The sequence below is a fragment of the Armigeres subalbatus genome, chromosome 1 (genome assembly GCF_024139115.2).
Source record: "Armigeres subalbatus isolate Guangzhou_Male chromosome 1, GZ_Asu_2, whole genome shotgun sequence".
In the NCBI taxonomy this organism is placed as follows: domain Eukaryota; kingdom Metazoa; phylum Arthropoda; class Insecta; order Diptera; family Culicidae; genus Armigeres; species Armigeres subalbatus.
This window is the reverse complement of record NC_085139.1, coordinates 44,869,096-44,889,711: the sequence shown is the minus strand read 5'-3', so window position 1 is coordinate 44,889,711 and position 20,616 is coordinate 44,869,096. Positions and strand designations below refer to the sequence as shown.

General features: G+C 42.4%; 1 protein-coding gene across 1 annotated transcript in view; it reads right to left on the bottom strand.

The window, feature by feature from the left end:
* The window catches only part of LOC134225098 (putative uncharacterized protein DDB_G0277255), a 506,490-nt gene that overhangs the window by 366,938 nt on the left and 118,936 nt on the right, over nucleotides 1–20,616 (bottom strand). The window lies entirely within an intron of this gene.

Here is a 20,616-nt window from a genome sequence, read left to right as displayed (position 1 = left end):
TTACTTTTTAAGCAACCTTTGGGGCCTACTTTTTGGTTTGATGGTATTAGAAACATAAAATGCAGTTTGAAAGTTTTCTAGAATCTGTGGAAGATAGAAATCAGCTGTTATATACACGGGGGAGCACTGTGTTTCATCAACTAACTGACAAACGTCATAACAACCGAACTAGCAACCGTTTCATTGTTTGACGAAAATCGTGGATACTAGAAATACTATTGAGATTGAGAGACAATGAGTGATATTACCGCAAAGTTTGGTGTTACTTGCCTCTTGTGTTGATCACAATAATTGAAGCGCCATTAGCAATGTTATACTTATGCATCTACTGTCTGCACCTTTGAGTTTTTCTATTCCCTCTATCTTTTCTGAAAAATATGAACATGTCACTTGCAACAACAGATATTTCACTGATGGTTCTCGCATAACCTCGCGTTCCGAAAACTTCAAGAACCGATGCTGAACTGGCAACAATTAATTTCGCTTTGGGGATAATTTCCGATTGGCTCGTATACCATTATTTCATCTTCTCGGATAGTCGAGGCACTCCGGTCAAATCCGGAAACCACTTACAAACATAAGAGAGCAGATGCGTGATTTAGTCGAAAGATCATTCAAGATTACCTTTGTATGGGTCCCATCTTATTGCCTAATCTATGGCAATGAGAAGGCGGACTCGTAAGCAAAGGCGGGCGCACAGGAAGGTGAAGTTTATGATAGACAAATCTCGAACAACGAGTTGTTTCCATTAGTCCGTCAGAATACTCTTCAAAATTGGCAAATTAATTGATCACACAGTGAACTTGTATAACTCAGCGCCGTTAAGTGTTATGTTTGCCTGAACCTGTCAAATAAATGATCTATTTGATAAACATTTCCGTTCCCGTCTACAAGTTAGTCACATTCAAACGAAACTAATCAGATTGTAACACATGTAGATGCCTAGTAATGAACTACGTAATCGATTCATATGGATGAAATGCAGCTGAGTGATAATGACGAGGTACTGGAAACGAAGGGAGCTTCATAATAACTCGCAATTCACCTACAGGTGATTTATTTTTCAATTCCATCAAGTTGATCACCCGATGACAAAATAATGTTTTCAAAGCTCGTTATGAAACTCAATTTCCTCGCCAAGACGGTTGTGCTGGCAATACATTTCTGTATCATATTAACATTATTTTAGACAATCATGCTCTAAAAAACAAACCGTTTTCTACCGACGTAATTGTAATGTCATCCTAAAATGATGTCGAATGGAAACACGGAACAAAAACATCCAATCCCGGGTGCCATATGTAAAAAGCGCTGAGAAAATATTAAGTTGTTAACAGCTTCTACATTCCCACGGGCGAGCTGGCGCGCGGAGGTGGGTATGATTTGATTCCGCGATTATATCGTACCACGCTGACGCGACGCTAGGAAAATAGGGAAAAAATCTATACATGCAACATAGCGGAAACATTTGGCCTATGAAAAAGTATATCTCTTCCCATATGTAGAAAAGGTTGGGTCAAACGGGCGCATTTGGATTCAATGGACATCTGAAACATTTACCACGCACTCTCGACAATTTTTTTTTTTGAATTTAGATGAGTAACACAGTAAAAAAAATTAAGAATTGTCAGCAACCAAATGTTAACGATTGCACATAATCATACATTTGTCCATTTCACCCCAAATACCTCGTATATAATGAAATAGACGGCGAATATCTTGCACGTCTTGTTGGAAAACCTTTTCCGCCTATTTCGTTTTGGAAGTAGATTCTCCAAGTGGATATCATATGTATAAGTACGTGCATATATGTGGCCAAGCATGTGAAAATATTGTAGCTAAAAATGAGAACGTTTCTGCATGCTTTGCACCCTTACCCCACAAAACAGACGCAAGACTTCCAAGATTTTGCGATTAAACACGTCATCCAAAAACACATTATACTTGTTTGCATGTTTAGGAACACCCGGACCGTACTCCTGTAGTAAGCAAACGTTACTCGCGAACGATGAGAAATTTCAAAATAATATATCTATTTATCTGTGCGCATCACGTCAACAGACGCGAAACAACAGAAGCTCTTTTCGCTGCTTGTTCTGTTGTCACCAGAGAGGTGGGGATTACTGCCCACTTACTGTGTGCTTGTACTGAGATTTTCTTTATTGCTGTTAGGATATTTGCATGTACACAGCTCAGGGATGTTTGAATTGTGTTCTATATGCACCGTACGATGTATGACCAATGTTGAATCCTCTTTCATGCTTAGTCTCCTGCTGCATGTCGAGTCGCTGGCTTTGTCTACCCTTGAATGTCAACACCAAGTTGGTCCGAACAGACGCTTTTCTCACGCTTGTTTCAACACGTAAATGAGAAATATTCTACAAGATTGTAGAACATTATAATCCAATGTAGCGAATATACAATCACATTCATTAATAACATTCGTTCGGTTAACAAACTATTCCACGACTCAATTACCATAAAGAGGTCTTCTACGATTGATTTTTACTGAAGATAAGAGTCAATGCCTGAAAATCACGATTATTATTTCCACTCTCATCGATTTTGATGTTTACTGCAAAAAATCTTTTAAGCCCTTCTTGTCTTTAAGGTCTCTTATACTCTAGCAATCTCTAAACAAAGCCTTTGGCTCAATCAATCTAATTATCTTCATTTTGATTATCATAATTTTTTGTTGTGATAATTGTGGAGAAGCAGGGGCATTTTTGCATCTTTTTTGCCTTTCTCGTACAACAAAGTTGTACCAGAAAGGCTTTCATTTCACTCCCAAAACGTACTTTTTATAGAGCGCTTGTAGACCCATAGTATTAAAAACCATGCGATTCAGCTCGACAAACTGAGCAAATGTCTGTCTGTCCGTGTGTGTGTGTGTGTGCGTATGTGTGTGCACATTGAAACATTAGCCAATTTTTCTAGTACTAAACCTGAATCGATTTTGCTACAACAAGTTGCATTCGATGGGGAATGTTTTCTTCTTGTTCACTATTGAGTTTCATAATGATGGCACTTCTCAAAAAATAGTAAATATTCAAAGAGTTATGAGACATCATTATTTCGTAACAAATAAGCTATCGATTTTCTAGGTTATGTTCTTCCAAGACACAATTTATTCGAAACCGGCACACTGACAGCATAGAATACACAGCTTACACAGAAGAAAAAACTTCACAAAGAAACATAGAAACCCATTAATGAGTTAAAAAGTACCTATTTTAAGATTTCATGTATACACTGAAAATTCTCGTTTATTTTTTCAAAATGACCTAAGAAACATATTTTCATGAATGAATTTTAATATTGCGATCAACAGACCAATATGATAGCTTTTGATTGCAGTACACAAATTAATTCATGAATAAAAGGTGACATATGTTCTTTTAAAAGTTAAGCGTCATTTCTGCCATTTCTTTCCCCTATGGGCCGATGTGAGCAGTGAGAAGTGAAAAGTGAGACGTGAGAAGTGCGAAGTGAGGAGTGAAAAGTAAGAAGTAAGAAATGAAAAATGAGAAATGAAAAATCACCAGATGATCCGAAATGAAAACAAAAATGTTTTTCCAAATTTAATCTAGACTATCCTTTGAAAAGAGCTGAAATATATATAAATAATATTTTCAAATGGATATAATAGAAAAACGACGCATCCCACAAAAAAGTGTTGTATGGGTGACCATCGCAAAATCAGTTCGGAAACAATCCAAATTGAGCCCTACACTGAAAAAAATCAGTTTAAAAATTTTAAAGTCGATTTGCAAAAAAACGCCCTTTTTTATTTAAATGAAATTTTGTCTCAAGATAGGTGATTATGTTCCCTACCAACCGTCCATACATCGCAAGCTGGGCACTCTTAAGGAAAAAAGTTTTCTAACAAAACTTTCTCTTGTCGGAATTTTTTTCTGTGTGTTTTCTGCGGGAATTAATCCAATGTAAGCCACCGTTATAGCACCCCAAGCAAATCTATTTTTATGATATATTGTCTAATGTAGTCACTAAATATAGTTTGTTTTTAAATTAAGAGTAATATTAAGAAGGGTTTATATCTTCAAAAAAATATTATATTCCATTATTAGCTTCTTTAGTTGCGACCAGTTACGTCCAAAACATTGAACTCTGCCTGACTGTACAGGAATACTTAATATGAGTATATTATGTATACATATGTTAAATCCACCCTTAAAGACACTGAAAAATCAATTCCGTCAAGAAAAAGTTTTTGTTAGAAAAATTTTTTCCCTTCAAAGTGCCCAGCTTGCGATGTATGGACGGTTGGTAGGAACATAATCACCTATCTTGAGACAAAATTTCGTCCAAATCGAAAAGGGCGTTTTTGCAAATCGACTTTTAATTTTTTAATCGATTTTTTAGTGTAGGGTTCAATTTTGAGTTTTTCAAAAAGTTTTATTAGAAAGTTTGACTGATTTTGCGATAGTCACCCATACAACACTTTTTTGTAGGAAGGGTCGTTTTTCGATTATATCCATTTGAAATAATCAGTAAAAACAAGTTTGACCCTTTTCAAAAGATAGTCTGAATCAAATTTGAATAAACTAAGTATGCACTTTTCTTTTAACTGCACTTCTTAAATATTGACCAATAAATTTACAAAAAGTCAACCTAAACAATCAGAACACTTGCAAGTTACCAAAAAGTTCTATTTTGGCTTTACGCATTTTATTACATTTCCCGCATAACTTTTCAAAAGGACCTAAGTAAATTTTTTTCATGAATTCTCGCTTAACTTTTCAAAAGGACGTAAGTAACATTTTTTTTTCAGAATTAATTTGAATACGGCAATCAATATTGTGATTCTCGAGATATTATAGCATTTTGCTCATTCACCTCTGCCTCGCTTAGTTGTGCGCCGCTAAGGTATTGTGTCATATTATGGTACTTTACTCAATTTAAGTGTAGAATATTACATCACAAATTAAACATAATTGCACTACTAATATCCACTTAAACAATATTCCGAACGCAACACAGGCGAAAGAAAAGCAAAAAACTACACGTAAAAAAATTTAATGTTGTTTATTATTAATATTTCTAATACTTTTTTGCCAAAGCAGGCGCTTAATGACATGTATAAGAAAAAACTTATACATCGCATTAGTCACATACATTCGGAAACTTATACTTTTCATTAACCTATGAATGTTATTAGCTTTTTGATACGGGATCATTCATTAGGTGGCATTATGAAGAGTATAAGAATTTTCGAATGGTTTTTTGCCATAACATATAAGGTTATTTTTTACATGTACTAAACCTTGAACAATTTCACTTAAAAATATCTTTTCGTAAAGGGACGACAATATGCTACATACCTTACAAGCGAATGTGGAAAAGCTTACCGAAAGCTCACATCTATTTGACATTGGTTTATTTACTTTTTGCATGGTTGGTTAATTTTTTTGACATATACTCTGTCTCGCTCAAACCAACAGCGAATAATCTAGCGACTACTTTAACGAACTATTTAAGGAACAGCTACTTTAACCGACCGTGTCCATTTAGCAAGTACGGTGTTGAACATAATCTGGAGATTAAAATAACACTTAATAAGGTTTAAAAAACTTAGCAAGTAACCGCACAATATTGAGTAAAACAAATTAAGGGTGTAGCATTTCTGCATGCGGTGAATAAATTTCGCACCGTGTATATAACTGACAGCATGAATGTTTGTGTTGCTTCTTTCGTGCTTTATTGGTGATGCTAACCTCTCAAGCAAAGTTTTCCAAAGCTTCAAATGTGGAACACGAAAACTAATGGACGAACACACACGCGCTAGAGACCCGAAGCCGATGACTTCAGCCGCTCGCCTCAACACAGCTGTAAAAGTTTCGTCGTTGGAAATAAAAATCGCATACCTACGTACATGCTTTCTCGTGCGCTCGTTACGTTTGCTGCCATTTTGTTTCATGCTTTGGAAGGAAAGAAGAGGCGTGTCATTAAGGCTAACTGCTTTTTGGTTTGGGTGGTTTGGTTGGTTTGGGTGGAATGATGGTGTAGTTTGGGCATATGGGTGATTTGAACATAACGTTCGTTTTCATACACCTCCTTATTTCCATATTATGCGGCTTTTTTTTCATTTATATTTATGTGAATTGTTGGTTTCATTTTCACAAATGTACTTGTACAATTATTACACAAAGAGATGCAAAATCAATGTATGACATACAACTATGTAGTATTATTGAACTTTAATATTACATTGGTGAAAAAACACTACGTGGGAATCAGGAAAGTTGGAAACATATCGAATTTTAATCCATATGTATTTTTCAAAACGCGCCGTTGCGCTAATCATTGTATTTACTATCGCTAATCATTGTACTACCGCACGATCGCATATTTGTAACATATGCATTTTGTCCTTTCTCGTACAACAAAGTTGTACCGAAAGGCTATATGATTGCTAAAAAAAACTTGATAGAAGGCCCGGAGACCCATAGTGTTATATACCGATCGACTCAGCTCGACAAACTGAGGTGACGTCTGTTTTTTTTTGTGTATGTGTGTGTATGTGTACAAATTTTGTAGGCACACTTTTTAGAACTTAGAATTATCCGATTTACTCGCAACAAGTTGCATTCGACGGGGAATTGTTTGCTATTGGAAATGGGCCCGATCATTGCTTTTCGGAATTATTGGGAGGTCCTTCGTAGCTTAGTTGGTTAAAGCACCAGTCTAGCGTACTGTAGGGTCATGGGTTCGAGTCCCATCGAAGGGAAAGTGGTTACCTCCAATACATTTTTCAAATCAATATCTTCCACATAACGTACATATTCACATATGAGTTTCCATAACATTGTGAAAAAACATTGTTTTTCCCCAAAGGTCCCCCTTGAAAATTCAAAGAACAATTTTTTTTGAATGGTGGCAAGGCAAAAATATTAAAAATGATCGAAAAAATGTGATCTATTCCCCCAAAGAGCTTTTTTGACCTTTCTAATGTGATTTTTTCAATATATTTTATAATGCACGAGAAAGGCATCATCACTGCTAGGTGGATTAATCTGGGTTTTTTGGTTTGATATGACTGGACCAACATCATTATTGATGGCAATGTAGTGAAATATCGAAATACAGCGAAAGAATTCTCTTATGTTGTTTATATTGTCAATCAATATAGGAAGATGGAAGAAAGCAAATGACCTTATCACAAGCTAACGTCTTTTATTCATCAATAAATGGACAAACCTGAGGGTGAGCACTCGTGCCGAGCGTTGCGATTTATGAGCGAAATCAATTTCACGCCCAAAAGCAAAGGCAAATTGATAATTTTATTCGAACTCGATGAATGCGCCGATTCTATTGGGCACGGCACCAGCACACGTGTCACTTTATGTTGATGTCGATTCGTACGGGGCCATATGTACGATGGAGCTTCCTATCCCCACTCCCATATGATCATAAAGGAAAAATTATCGAGCAATAATGGCACCATTCAGGCTCTACACGCTGGATAAAGGGTGGCTACTGTTGCAATATTGCTCAAATCTGATATTTCGTTTATGCCGGCATTCAAATGAAATCTCAATCAAATGGGGCTCACAAAATCACGTTACTCACATCGGGCCCGGAATACGGTACGCCGGCCCCAGTTGGAAAGAGATTAAAAAAAGCTAATATCCATCATCGTCGCTCGGAAGTGAATCATGCTTTCAAATGAGAAGTAAAATTTGCAATTCAACTCGCATTACCCAAGGCCGTTTCCCCGCAATACGCCGTCACTGCGATCCCCTTTGGGGTAGGGATGCGCAGATGGTGACAAAAAACAAACTACTAGCCAGCAGCTGGTGCAGAAGCGAAAGGCGTTGGCAGGGTTATAGTACGATAAAATGATGGGCCCGAAATTATAGTTTGACTTCGAATTGAATCGAGTTTGTATTTGGATTTTCATAACAATTGGAATTTAAATTTCAGATTCCATCCGAATGGGAATTTGCAAGGACTGGAATTAAACATTTGATTATGACTTTGGTGGATGGGCTTCCATTTGGATTAGAGCTCGAATTTGTATTTTGATTTAATTTAGACTCTAAATTGAACTGGGCTAGATTTGGATTATATAAGTTTCGATGAACATTTGATTTTGACATTGGGTTAGGATTTGAATTTCAATCAAGGTTGGACTTGCATTAAGGTGTAGCAATCCTTAAAGCCATGCAGTAATCAAAATCATTGTTTTTCTACATTTAAAGTATGTCGCGTAAACGAAAAAAAATATTGGACAGGTTGGAACCTTAGTTATGTTTAGCAATTGGCGACCGCTGTTGAATAAATATGACGGTTTTATAAGTATAAGCCAGCGGTTCTCAACCTTTTCTTGAGAGCTACTCCTTCGAACTTTTGCATGATTTGAGGTACCCTCTCTCGAAGGTAGGCTTCCAATCCTCTTGAAAACATAATTACGAGCCCTTTTGAAGGGAAGTTCATTTACGCTTTTGAGTCCCTTTAGAGTAGGCTTCCGCGCCTTTTTATTAGAGGCTTCTGAGCCTCTTGAGAGGAGGCTTCCGAGCCTCTTGAAGGCGGTTTTCGAGCCACTTAAAAGAAAGCTTCCGTTGCATTTTGAAAGAACGCTTCTGAGCCTCTTGTTAGTATGCTTCCAAGCCTATTGGAAGAAGAATTCTGTGCTTCTTGAAGCGAGGCTTCCGAGCCCCATGAAAGGAGGCTTCCGAGCCTCTTGAGAGGAGGCTTCCGAGCCTCTTGAGAGGAGGCTTCCGAGCCTCTTGAGAGGAGGCTTCCGAGCCTCTTGAGAGGAGGCTTCCGAGCCTCTTGAGAGGAGGCTTCCGAGCCTCTTGAGGAGGCTTGAGGCCTCTTGAGAGGAGGCTTCTGAGCCTCTTGAGAGGAGGCTTCAGGCCTCTTGAGAGGAGGCTTCTGAGCCTCTTGAGAGGAGGCTTCAGGCCTCTTGAGAGGAGGCTTCCAGGCCTCTTGAGAGGAGGCTCTGAGGCCTCTTGAGAGGAGGCTTCCTGAGCCTCTTGAGGAGGAGGCTTCCAGGCCTCTTGAGAGGAGGCCTGAGCCTCTTGAGGAGGCCTGAGCCTCTTGAGAGGAGGCTTGAGGCCTCTTGAGGAGGCTTCCAGGCCTCTTGAGAGGAGGCTTCCTGAGCCTCTTGAGGAGGCTTGAGGCCTCTTGAGAGGAGGCTTCCAGGCCTCTTGAGAGGAGGCCTGAGCCTCTTGAGAGGAGGCCTGAGGCCTCTTGAGGAGGCTTCCAGGCCTCTTGAGGAGGCTTCCAGGCCTCTTGAGGAGGAGGCTTCCAGGCCTCTTGAGAGGAGGCCTGAGCCTCTTGAGAGGAGGCTTCCAGGCCTCTTGAGAGGAGGCTCTGAGGCCTCTTGAGAGGAGGCTTCCAGGCCTCTTGAGAGGAGGCTTGAGCCTCTTGAGGAGGCCTGAGGCCTCTTGGAGGAGGCTTCCAGGCCTCTTGAGAGGAGGCTTCCAGGCCTCTTGAGAGGAGGCTTCCAGGCCTCTTGAGAGGAGGCTTCCAGGCCTCTTGAGGAGGAGGCTTCCAGGCCTCTTGAGAGGAGGCTTCCAGGCCTCTTGAGAGGAGGCCTGGGCCTCTTGAGAGGAGGCCTGAGCCTCTTGAGGAGGAGGCTTGAGCCTCTTGAGGAGGAGGCTGAGCCTCTTGAGAGGAGGCCTGAGGCCTCTTGAGGAGGCCTGAGCCCCTTGAGAGGAGGCCTGAGCCCCTTGAGAGGAGGCTGAGCCCCTTGAGGAGGAGGCTTGAGGCCCCTTGAGAGGAGGCTCTGAGCCTCTTGAGAGGAGGCTCTGAGCCTCTTGAGAGGAGGCTTCCAGGCCTCTTGAGAGGAGGCTTCCAGGCCTCTTGAGAGGAGGCCTGAGCCTCTTGAGAGGAGGCTTCCAGGCCTCTTGAGAGGAGGCTTCTGAGCCTCTTGAGAGGAGGCTTCTGAGCCTCTTGAGGAGGAGGCTTCCAGGCCTCTTGAGAGGAGGCCTGAGGCCTCTTGAGAGGAGGCCTGAGGCCTCTTGAGAGGAGGCTGAGGCCTCTTGAGGAGGAGGCTGAGGCCTCTTGAGAGGAGGCCTGAGGCCTCTTGAGAGGAGGCCTGAGGCCTCTTGAGAGGAGGCTTCCAGGCCTCTTGAGAGGAGGCCTGAGGCCTCTTGAGAGGAGGCTCGAGCCTCTTGAGAGGAGGCTTCCGGGCCTCTTGAGAGGAGGCTTCCGGGCGTCTTGGGAGGAGGCTTCCGTGCCTCTTGAGAGGAGGCTTCCGAGCCTCTTGAGAGGAGGCTTCCGAGCCTCTTGAGAGGAGGCTTCCGAGCCTCTTGAGAGGAGGCTTCCGAGCCTCTTGAGAGGAGGCTTCCGAACCTCTTGAAAAGAGGCTTCCGAGCCTCTTGAAAGAGGGCACCCTAACCACTTGAAAGAAGGCTTCCGAGCCTCTTGAAAGGAAGCTTTAGAGCTGCTTGGAAGAAGGCTTCCGAGAGGCGTAAAATGATGCTTCTAATCTTCTCGCAACGAAGCAATCGAGTTTTAGTGAAAAAAAAAATCATTTTGTTCATTTGATCTTTTGTTCCGCAGCCCTTCATACATTGTGCTGGTTGTGGAAGGCATGATTCAATTGGGATTTATTGATCGCATTATATATTATGTACAATATAAATTTTTGAAATAGAAAATACACAATTATCAAAACTTTATTAACGAAAATTAATCAAATTGTAATATGTCCGCCATTAAGCTTTTTTGTCCGAGGTACCCCCTAGAGCCAGCGAAGGTACCCCCAGGGGTACATGTACCCCAGGTTGAGAACCGCTGGTATAAGCAAAAATTTGCCAAAATAGGCATATAACTGGTCTAGAAGCAGTAGATTACTTAGCGTGGCAGTGATATAAGGTTATATAATCATAACATTGTTTTAATGAGAGAGTACGAATGCTTGATTGGATTGAAAGAAAATCTTATTTCGTATTCTAGTTTGTAATCTAAGGTCGTTTTCACTGGTCGGAAGTCTATAGCTAAATTTGATAGAAAATCAAATCAATTTTTAATCTGATTCCGTATTTTAGATTTGGATTTTAGTTCATAGCAACTTGAATTCTGGAATGGAGGTGGGGTTGAGTCGACCACCCCTTACGTAGGGGAGGAAAGAAAATCTGCAAACAATTATTATTATTATCTTTATTATAGAGCTTTGCAGCCCTGGGCTGGCTCATCTCTTAATTATCAGCAAACAAGCATTAGACTGGAGCCCAGCCGGACGTCGCAGTAGATACAGACCCAGGGGCTCATGGCAGCTTAACCATCGTCCAGATCTTTAAGCCCGGCCCTATCCACCATTCGGGGTGCCGAACTCATAAGCAAAATTTTAATAATTCCTAAAATTAGAATTTTAATCGAATTTGAGTTCGGCATTGCCTTCAGATGTGAATTGAGCTTTTTTTTTCGGATTTCAATCAACATTTGAAAATAATTTTAAATCAATTATGTTTGAATTCTGATTAGAATCCAATCGCATTTAGATTGTAACACACAGGAGGACTGTTCCAATATCCATCTCACTGAACATAATAATTATATTCATCTCTTCGCGAAACAAAGAAATACGGCACCAAATCCGTCGCTTCCTTTTGTCTACATTCGTGCTCCCTGCTGAAAAAAAAGTCACAAAAATAATAAATAAATAAAATACCTTTACATTAGTTTGTTTCTGATGGGATGAACATCGAAGCCATGAGATTAAATCCAGAAGCATCCTATTTGGATTTGGATGCAATTCGGATTTCAAGAATCAAATTTGAACATGGGAATAAAACATTTTTCTCCAATGCAGACTCCAATGCGGATTTAAGGATTGCATTTGAGATTTAATTTCAACTTAAATTTGAAATCGTAGGTATTTAAATTCAAACATCAATTTGTTCTCATATTCAGATCAGTTCGGATTTCAAGCCGAATTCTTATTTGTGTATTTGAACTCGGATTTGAATTCGAGTATGGTTTTGAATTCGAATGAATACGGATCAAATTCTAATTTGAATCCAGATTTCGGACTCGAGTATTAATTTAATGTGTTGGATATTGGAAAATTGGATTAAAATTCGAATTTTAACTCTGAATAGATTTCAGAAATAAAATCTAGATTGAATTTTAAACTCTGAATCCAAATTTGAATCAGCTGGACCATTGGGCCGAAAGTCAATCGGGTGGAAACATTTGGCCGACGGCCACTGAACCGTAGGTTGTTTGGTTGAGTTTGCCATTTGGCCGAATAGACCCTTAGGCCGAAACTCATCTGGCCAAACATGCAATTTGGACGCAATTACGGTCGTACGGCCGAAAATGTCATTTGATGGATTAGGTAATTTAGACTAAAAAAGGCGTATGTCCGAACAGGTCATTCGGTCGACACTGTCGAAAATGCCGTTTTGCCGAAATGGTCGATTGACAGAAGGAGCCATTTGGTGGAAAATGTCGTTTAGCCGAACGAATGTCGTTTGCTGAACAATGCGGATTTTCAGATTTCATTTAGGATTTAATTTCAATTCGAATTTTAAATCGGATTCAAATTCGGAGTTTAATTCAAATATCAATTCGTTTCCAAATTCCTGTCAGTTTGGATTTGCAGCCGAATTCATTTTTGAATTTCAATTTAGATTTCATCTCTGATTTGAATTGGGATTTAAATTCAGATGTTATTTTGGATTTGAATCAGTACAAAATGTCTGTCTGTATATCATTTTTTGGGTATTTGAAGTCAGATTTGAATTTGAGTATGGTTTTGATAATAAAATTATTTTGAGCTTTTTAGTGGAATGTCAAGTATGGTTTTGAGTTCGAATGAATATGGTTTAAATTCTAATTTCAATCTAGATTTTCGTTTTGCATTATAATATGGATTTGATGTATTGGATAGTGGAAAATTGAATTCCAATTCAAATTTTAATTCGAAGTTTAACTAATAATAGGTTCTAGAATTTAATTCGAGTTTGAATAAGCTGGACTTGAATGAAATAGGGCCGTTCGGCCGAAAGTTGATCGAGTGAAAACATTTGGTCGACGTCCACTGAACTGTAAGTTATTTGGTCGAATTCGACATTTGGCTGAACAGACCTTTAGGACGAAAATTACCTGGCCGAAAATGTTATTTGGTCGCAATAGCCGAAACTATCGAAAATAATGTTTGAGCGAAATGCTCGTGGAGGAAAGGACCATTTGGTGGAAAAGGTCGTTTGATCAATTGGATATGACCGTAAAATGTGAAGTGAATAATGATTATTAAGAAGTGAAAAGTAAGTAATAAGAAGTGGCAATTAGCCAAATGGCCAACCTTGCATTGGAACGTCATTGTTCAGCTAAGAACAAACCATGTACTGCTCAACCGTCAATCGTCATCACTCTGGAGCGTTTGAGTCTCAGTAAGAAGGCCGTATCGAGTGCAATCATCATCATGAAAACATCTAATTTATCGAATCACCGGTTGATTCACCAGCTAGCTCTTTGCTTTACCCAATTTCGTCCACCCTGTATTCTAAACAAAGGTAATTAAAATTGATTATTCTCCCCTACTAGAAGAATCTCTTGCCAAAAATATCACCACGCTTGCCACGCCCTGAAACTCGGGAGCAAAAAGGGTCTTTGGTGCCCGACCCATGAGCTGTCGTTGACTGAAGATCAACAGATCGTGGTCTGGACTAGCCCTCTTCTGGGGCAGCTATACCTACCGGGATCAGAAGAAGTTTCACAGTGTTTCACTTCTCACTTCTCACTCCTCTTTTCTTGCTTTTTATTTCACACAGCGAAGCGAAGGCGTCTTACTTGTCATTCCTTTTTTCTCACTTTGAGTATGAAATGAGAAGTGATAAATAAGTGACACTTCTCATTTCTCACGTTGAATTGAATTTGAGTTTAGGTTTAAATTCGGATTATATTGCAGTTTAAAGGAAAGGCTCATTTAACAGTAAATGTTATACGGTCGAACGGATCATATGCGTCTGAAGAAGTCGTTTGGCCAAATAGATCATTTGGACGGAAATTCCGGTTGGTCGAAATGGTCGTTTGTTACAAATATCCATTTGGCTGTAAATGTCATCTGGCCAAAAGTATTATTTGATCATATGGCCGAGGATGTCAATTGACTTAATGGATCATACGACGGTAAGTTTCGTTAAGACCCAAACGGGTCAAATGGGCTAACATTTCCTTTTGGTCGAACAATAGTCAATGCGCAAAATATGAAGTGATAAAAAAATGGAAAATGGCGAAGCTAAAAGTAAGAAACGAGAAGTTAGAGATTAGATTTGAGAAACAAGACGTGCCAAGTGTGAGAACCTCATTTTTACTTCTCACTTATCACAGTGAGAACTGAAAAGTGAAATGTCTCACTTCTTACTCCTTATTCTTGCTTTTCATTTCAGATTTCGCACTTCGTACTTGTTGGTGAAGCGAAGATACAAAAGAGAAATGAATTGTTTGAAATTTAGAAGATTTCACTTTTCTCACTCCTCACAGTAAAAATGTGAAAAGTAAAAAATTATTCCTTCTTACATCTCATTTCTCACTTTTCATAAACACATCTCACTTCGTCCTTCACACTTATTACCTTTTTCAGACGACTCTCTACTCACTTCGTACCTCTCACTTTTCACAGTAAGACGTGAGAAACGAGTAGTGCGAAGTGAGAAGTGAAACTCACTAATAACTTCTAACTGTGAAAAGTGAGTAATGCGAAGTAAGAAATGAGACGTCTACACTCACTTAACACAGTGATAAGTGAGAAATTATTAGAGAGAAGTAAGACGTCTCAGTTCTCACTTCTTATCTTTCACTTATCACTTCTCATTGTAAAAAGTGGAAAGAGCGGCGTAAAAAGAGAGACGCCACTTTTCTCACTCATAAATTATAATTTCCTTTGCAGTGAGAAATGATAATTGAGAAGTGAGAAGTCAAATAACATTCAGCCGAATCACTTGTTTGAACAAATGACCTATTCGGCTGAATGACCTATTCGACCAAATGACCTTGTTCGTGCCAAATACGTTATTAATTAGATTGAATTACGTTCGAAGAGCCACTTCAACGGAATCGATCTGCACGGAGGACGACAAATATACAGGGAAGTAAACTTGCATGTGTTGTCTGTGGCCATTTGCATGATTGGATCCATTATGGATCGGAGCCATTGATTGGCATCAAATAAAACGATTGCATGCGAAATAGTGTATTGGCATTAATTTGTGGAATTGGTCCCTGTGGTTTCTCGATAGAAGTTGGTCTTGTTTTTCGCTGAATTCTGGTTGGTTCTTTCATTCGCTGGTCAATTTTCCCCTTCGCTGCCAATCCTTGGGTGGTCGGTTCGTCTCGCGGCGCGTGGAACGTCGAGTCGATAGGCAATCAACAGTGCAGTAAATACAGTGCAGCAGTGATTATGTCGTAAAAAGTGAACTCTGCAAACGAATTCCTCAGTGAAGTGAACTTTTTTATTTGTCAGTGACTTGAGTGCTAAATAGTGGACTATGACGGACGATCTGCGTAGAGTCTGAAAAGGATCGTTGATCAAGGCTGGAACAAGCATCCAAGAAGCGAGAAGCGGAAGGTGCTGCACGCTGCGTTGACCATAGGACGACGAGAATCGCTACTGCAAGGACAAAGCGGCGTTATTGAAGTGGCTACAGACCACGAAACCTGTTTCCAATAATCCAGCAATTCCAGATAATCAACCCGTTCTCTCTAAGGTGAAGCTTCCAGAAATTAGACTTCCTACATTCAGTGGCATTCATAGGCATGGCAAATGCTGGGTAAAGCGTACCATTGGTACTTCGCGTACCTGAAGGAATAAAATAGACCCCATCTCGCGGTCCTTAGCCTCTTACCCAGCAACTCCTATCCCTACCTCCCCGCGGTGCTGGCCGGGATACGAGCAACCTTAGGGAAGATCGGGTAACCAACCCCGGTGGGAACTATGGTCGTATGCTGACAGGGAAGGGGGGTTTGCTCCTCTCCGGAGGTGCAAATCTTATTGAGCGTCTGTTCTCCATGTCAGGATCGGCTCACAACAGCGTCTGTTCTCCATGTTAGGGGCGGCTGATCATCGTCCGAGTGCCAGCGAGGGACTCTAAGTGAAACTGTGCACCATGGTCCACCGGAAATAAGGAGGAATGGTCCTCCGGAAATTTAGGGGGTTTGGTGTCAGTCCCTGCAAGCCAACCTTTAAAAAATCATAAGCAACGAACAATCAACAAGAGAGTACGGACCGGAACCATCGGCGAAGACCACTGCGACGAAAAGGGACTAGCGATTGGAAACTCGGTTCGTGGAACTGCAAATCTCTCAACTTCATCGGGAGCACACGCATACTCGCCGATGTGCTCAAGGACCGTGGATTCGGCATCGTAGCGCTGCAGGAGGTTTGTTGGAAGGGATCAATGGTGCGAACGTTTAGAGGTAATCATACCATCTACCAGAGCTGCGGCAGCACACACACGAGCTGGGAACAGCTTTCATAGTGATGGGCGACATGCAAAGGCGCGTGATCGGGTGGTGGCCGATCAACGAGAGAATGTGCAGGTTGAGGATCAAAGGCCGGTTCTTCAACTTCAGCATAATCAACGTCCATAGCCCACACTCCGGAAGCACTGATGATGAAAAGGACGCATTCTACGCGCAGCTGGAACGTGAGTACGACAGCTGCCCAAGCCACGACGTCAAAATCATCATAGGAGATTTGAACGCTCAGGTTGGCCAAGAGGAGGAGTTTAGACCGACTATTGGAAAGTTCAGCGCTCACCGGCTGACGAACGAAAACGGCCTACGACTAATTGATTTCGCCGCCTCCAAGAATATGGCCATTCGCAGCACCTACTTTCAACACAGCCTCCCGTATCGGTACACCTGGAGATCGCCACTGCAGACAGAATCACAAATCGACCACGTTCTGATTGATGGACGGCACTTCTCCGACATTATCGACGTCAGGACATATCGTGGCGCTAACATCGACTCTGACCACTATCTGGTGATGGTTAAACTGCGCCCAAAACTATCCGTCATCAACAATGTTCGGTACCGACGACCGCCGCGGTACGACCTAGAGCGACTGAAGCAACCTGATGTCGCCACTGCATACGCGCAGCATCTCGAGGCAGCGTTGCCGGAAGAGGGTGAGCTCGATGGGGCCCCTCTTGAGGACTGCTGGAATACAGTCAAAGCAGCCATTAACGACGCAGCGGAGAACAACGTCGGGTATATGGGTCGAAGTCGACGGAACGATTGGTTCGACGAAGAGTGCAGACAGATTCTGGAGGAGAAGGACGCAGCGCGGGCGGTCGCGCTGCAGCAAGGTACCCGGCAGAACGTGGAACGTTATAGACGGAAGCGGAGACAGCAGACCCGCCTTTTTCAGGAGAAGAAACGCCGCCTGGAAGAAGCGGAGTGCGAGGAGATGGAACAGCTGTGCCGTTCTCAAGATACACGCAAGTTCTATCAGAAGCTCAATGTCAATCAGAGCCGAAATGTGCCGGGATAAGGATGGGAGCATCTTGACGGACGAACGTGTGGTGATCGAAAGGTGGAAGCAGCACTACGAGGAACATCTGAATGGCGCTGAGAGTACAGACAATGAAAGTCAAGGCAGCGGAGGAGATGACTACGTCAGTTCAGCGGACGATGGAAGCCAACCAGCCCCCACCTTGAGGGAAGTTAAGGATGCCATCCAACAGCTAAAGACCAATAAAGCAGCTGGTAAGGATGGTATCGGAGCTGAGCTCATCAAGATGGGCCCGGAAAAGCTGGCCACTTGCCTGCACAAACTGATAGTCAGAATCTGGGAAAACGAACAGCTACCGGAGGAGTGGAAGGAAGGGGTTATATGCCCCATCTACAAGAAAGGCGACAAACTGGAGTGTGAGAACTTTCGAGCGATCACCATTCTTAATGCCGCCTACAAAGTGATATCCCAGATCATCTTCCGTCGTCTGTCACCATTAGTGAACGAGTTCGTGGGAAGTTATCAAGCCGGCTTCGTTGACGGCCGCTCGACAACGGACCAGATCTTTACTGTACGGCAAATCCTTCAAAAATGCCGTGAATACCAGGTCCCAACGCACCATCTGTTCGTTGATTTCAAGGCGGCATACGACAGTATAGACCGCGTAGAGCTATGGAAAATTATGGACGAGAACAGCTTCCCTGGAAAGCTTACCAGACTGATCAAAGCAACGGTGGGTGGTGTGCAAAACTGTGTGAAGATCTCTCACAGTTCGTTCGAATCGCGCCGGGGACTAAGACAAGGTGATGGACTTTCGTGCCTGTTGTTCAACATTGCGCTAGAAGTTGTCATGCGGAGAGCCGGGTGTAACAGCCGGGGTACGATTTTCAACAGATCCAGTCAATTTATTTGCTTCGCGGATGACATGGACATTGTCGGCCGAACATTTGCAAAGGTGGCAGAACTGTACACCCGCCTGAAACGTGAAGCAACAAAAGTTGGACTGGTGGTGAATGCGTCAAAGACAAAGTACATGCTTGTGGGCGGAACCGAGCGCGACAGGGCCCGCCTGGGAAGCAGTGTTACGATAGACGGGGATACCTTCGAGGTGGTCGAGGAATTCGTCTACCTCGGATCCTTGCTAACGGCTGACAACAACGTTAGTCGTGAAATACGAAGGCGCATCATCTGTGGAAGTCGGGCCTACTACGGGCTCCAGAAGAAACTGCGGTCGAAAAGATTCGCCGCCGCACCAAATGTGTCATGTACAAGACGTTAATAAGACCGGTAGTCCTCTACGGACATGAAACATGGACAATGCTCGAGGAGGACTTGCAAGCACTCGGGTATTCGAGAGACGGGTGCTTAGGACCATCTTTGGCGGTGTACAAGAAGACGGTGTGTGGCGGCGAAGAATGAACCATGAGCTCGCCCAGCTCTACGGCGAACCCAGTATCCAGAAGGTAGCTAAAGCCGGAAGGGTACGATGGGCAGGGCATGTTACAAGAATGCCGGACAGCAACCCTGCAAAGATGGTGTTCGCTTCCGATCCGGCAGGTACGAGACGACGTGGAGCGCAGCGAGCGAGATGGGCAGACCAGGTGCAGAACGACTTGGCGAGCGTGGGGCGTATTCGAGGATGGAGAGATGCGGCCTCGAACCGTGTATTGTGGCGTCAAATTGTTGATTCAGTGTTATCTGTATAGATGTAGACTAAATAAATGAATGAACATTCAGTGGCAAACTTCGAGATTGGGTATCTTATCGGAATGCTTTCCAAAGCCTGATTCACGGGAGCCGTGAACTCACCGACATGGACAAATTCACCTACCTGCGATCGTCGTGGCTTGAGCTGCACTTGAGGAACGATACCACAACAAGAAGCTGATAGTGAAGGCCTATCTCGATGCTATCTTCTCCATCGAATCCATGCGCTAGGAAAACTACGAAGCACTGAACCAGCTTGTCAGTGACTTTGAGAAGAATCTCCAAATGCTGCAGAAGATGGGAGAAAGTGCCGACGGCTGGAGCACAGGTTCTGGTGCACATGGTGTGCTTAAAGCTCGATGGCGTAACCCTTTGATTGGGTTACGACTGGGAAACTTCGCATAACTCGAAGGATCGGACTGGTGACCTTTCTGAAGAATCATTGCGCTGATTTTCAATCAGTTGAACCGAACAAAGCTACCTCCGCAGCGGAAAAAAATTGTACTGTCAATTTATGGAGGAATACTCGTTAAAGGGTCATATGAAGGAAGTGAGCGAAGCAGAACTGTCCGGATAGATGTGCTATTATATGCCGCACCACGCTGTTCTGAAGACGGACAGCACAATGACCAAATTGCGCGTTGTGTTTGACGCATCGTGCAACACCACATTAGGCGCTTCACTCAATGATGGGTTGATGGTCGGTCCCGTAGTCTAGGATGATCTCATCTCTTTTCACGCTCGATTCCGACTGCGTCGAGTTGGTATCGTCGCTGACGTAGCAAATATGTACCGAATGGTAAGAATGTGATCACGTGACCAGAAGTTGCAGCTTGTTCTATGGAGGAAGTCTTCAGAGCAACCCATCCAGACTTATCAACTCACAACTTTTACATACGGCACCGCATCCACTCCGTTTCTCGCTACTCGTTGTCTAGTTCAACTAGCAGGAGATGGAGACTTCACACATCCAGTAGCAGCACAGGTGCTGCGGAAAGACATGATCACGGGCGTCGACAGTCCAGAGGAAGGCTAGAAGCTAGTCACAGAAATGGTTAGCCTGACAGACTCAGCTGGATTCTCGTTACGTAAATGGAACTCAAACTGTGCAGAAGTCCTAGCCGAACTGCAGCCGCATCGATCGAGAAGTATTCGAGATGGATCCTCCGCCGCCAACAGCTACTGTCAAAACACTAGGCCTTGTCTGGTGCCCTTCCGCCGATGATTTCAGCTTAACTGTTCCAAAGTGGAGTACGACAACAGAGGTGACGAAGAGGACTCTTGTTTCCGATGCATCCAAATTGTTTGATCCATTGGGTTTGAATGGACCCGTGAGCCAAGATTTTCACCCAAACGTTGTGGAAACTACAAGTCAGTTAAGTGATGAACTTTGTACTTTACTTAAAAATCACTCAAATAAAGAAATAAAAAAAAATACAAGTCAGTTGGAACGATTTGCTTCCTGAAAACCT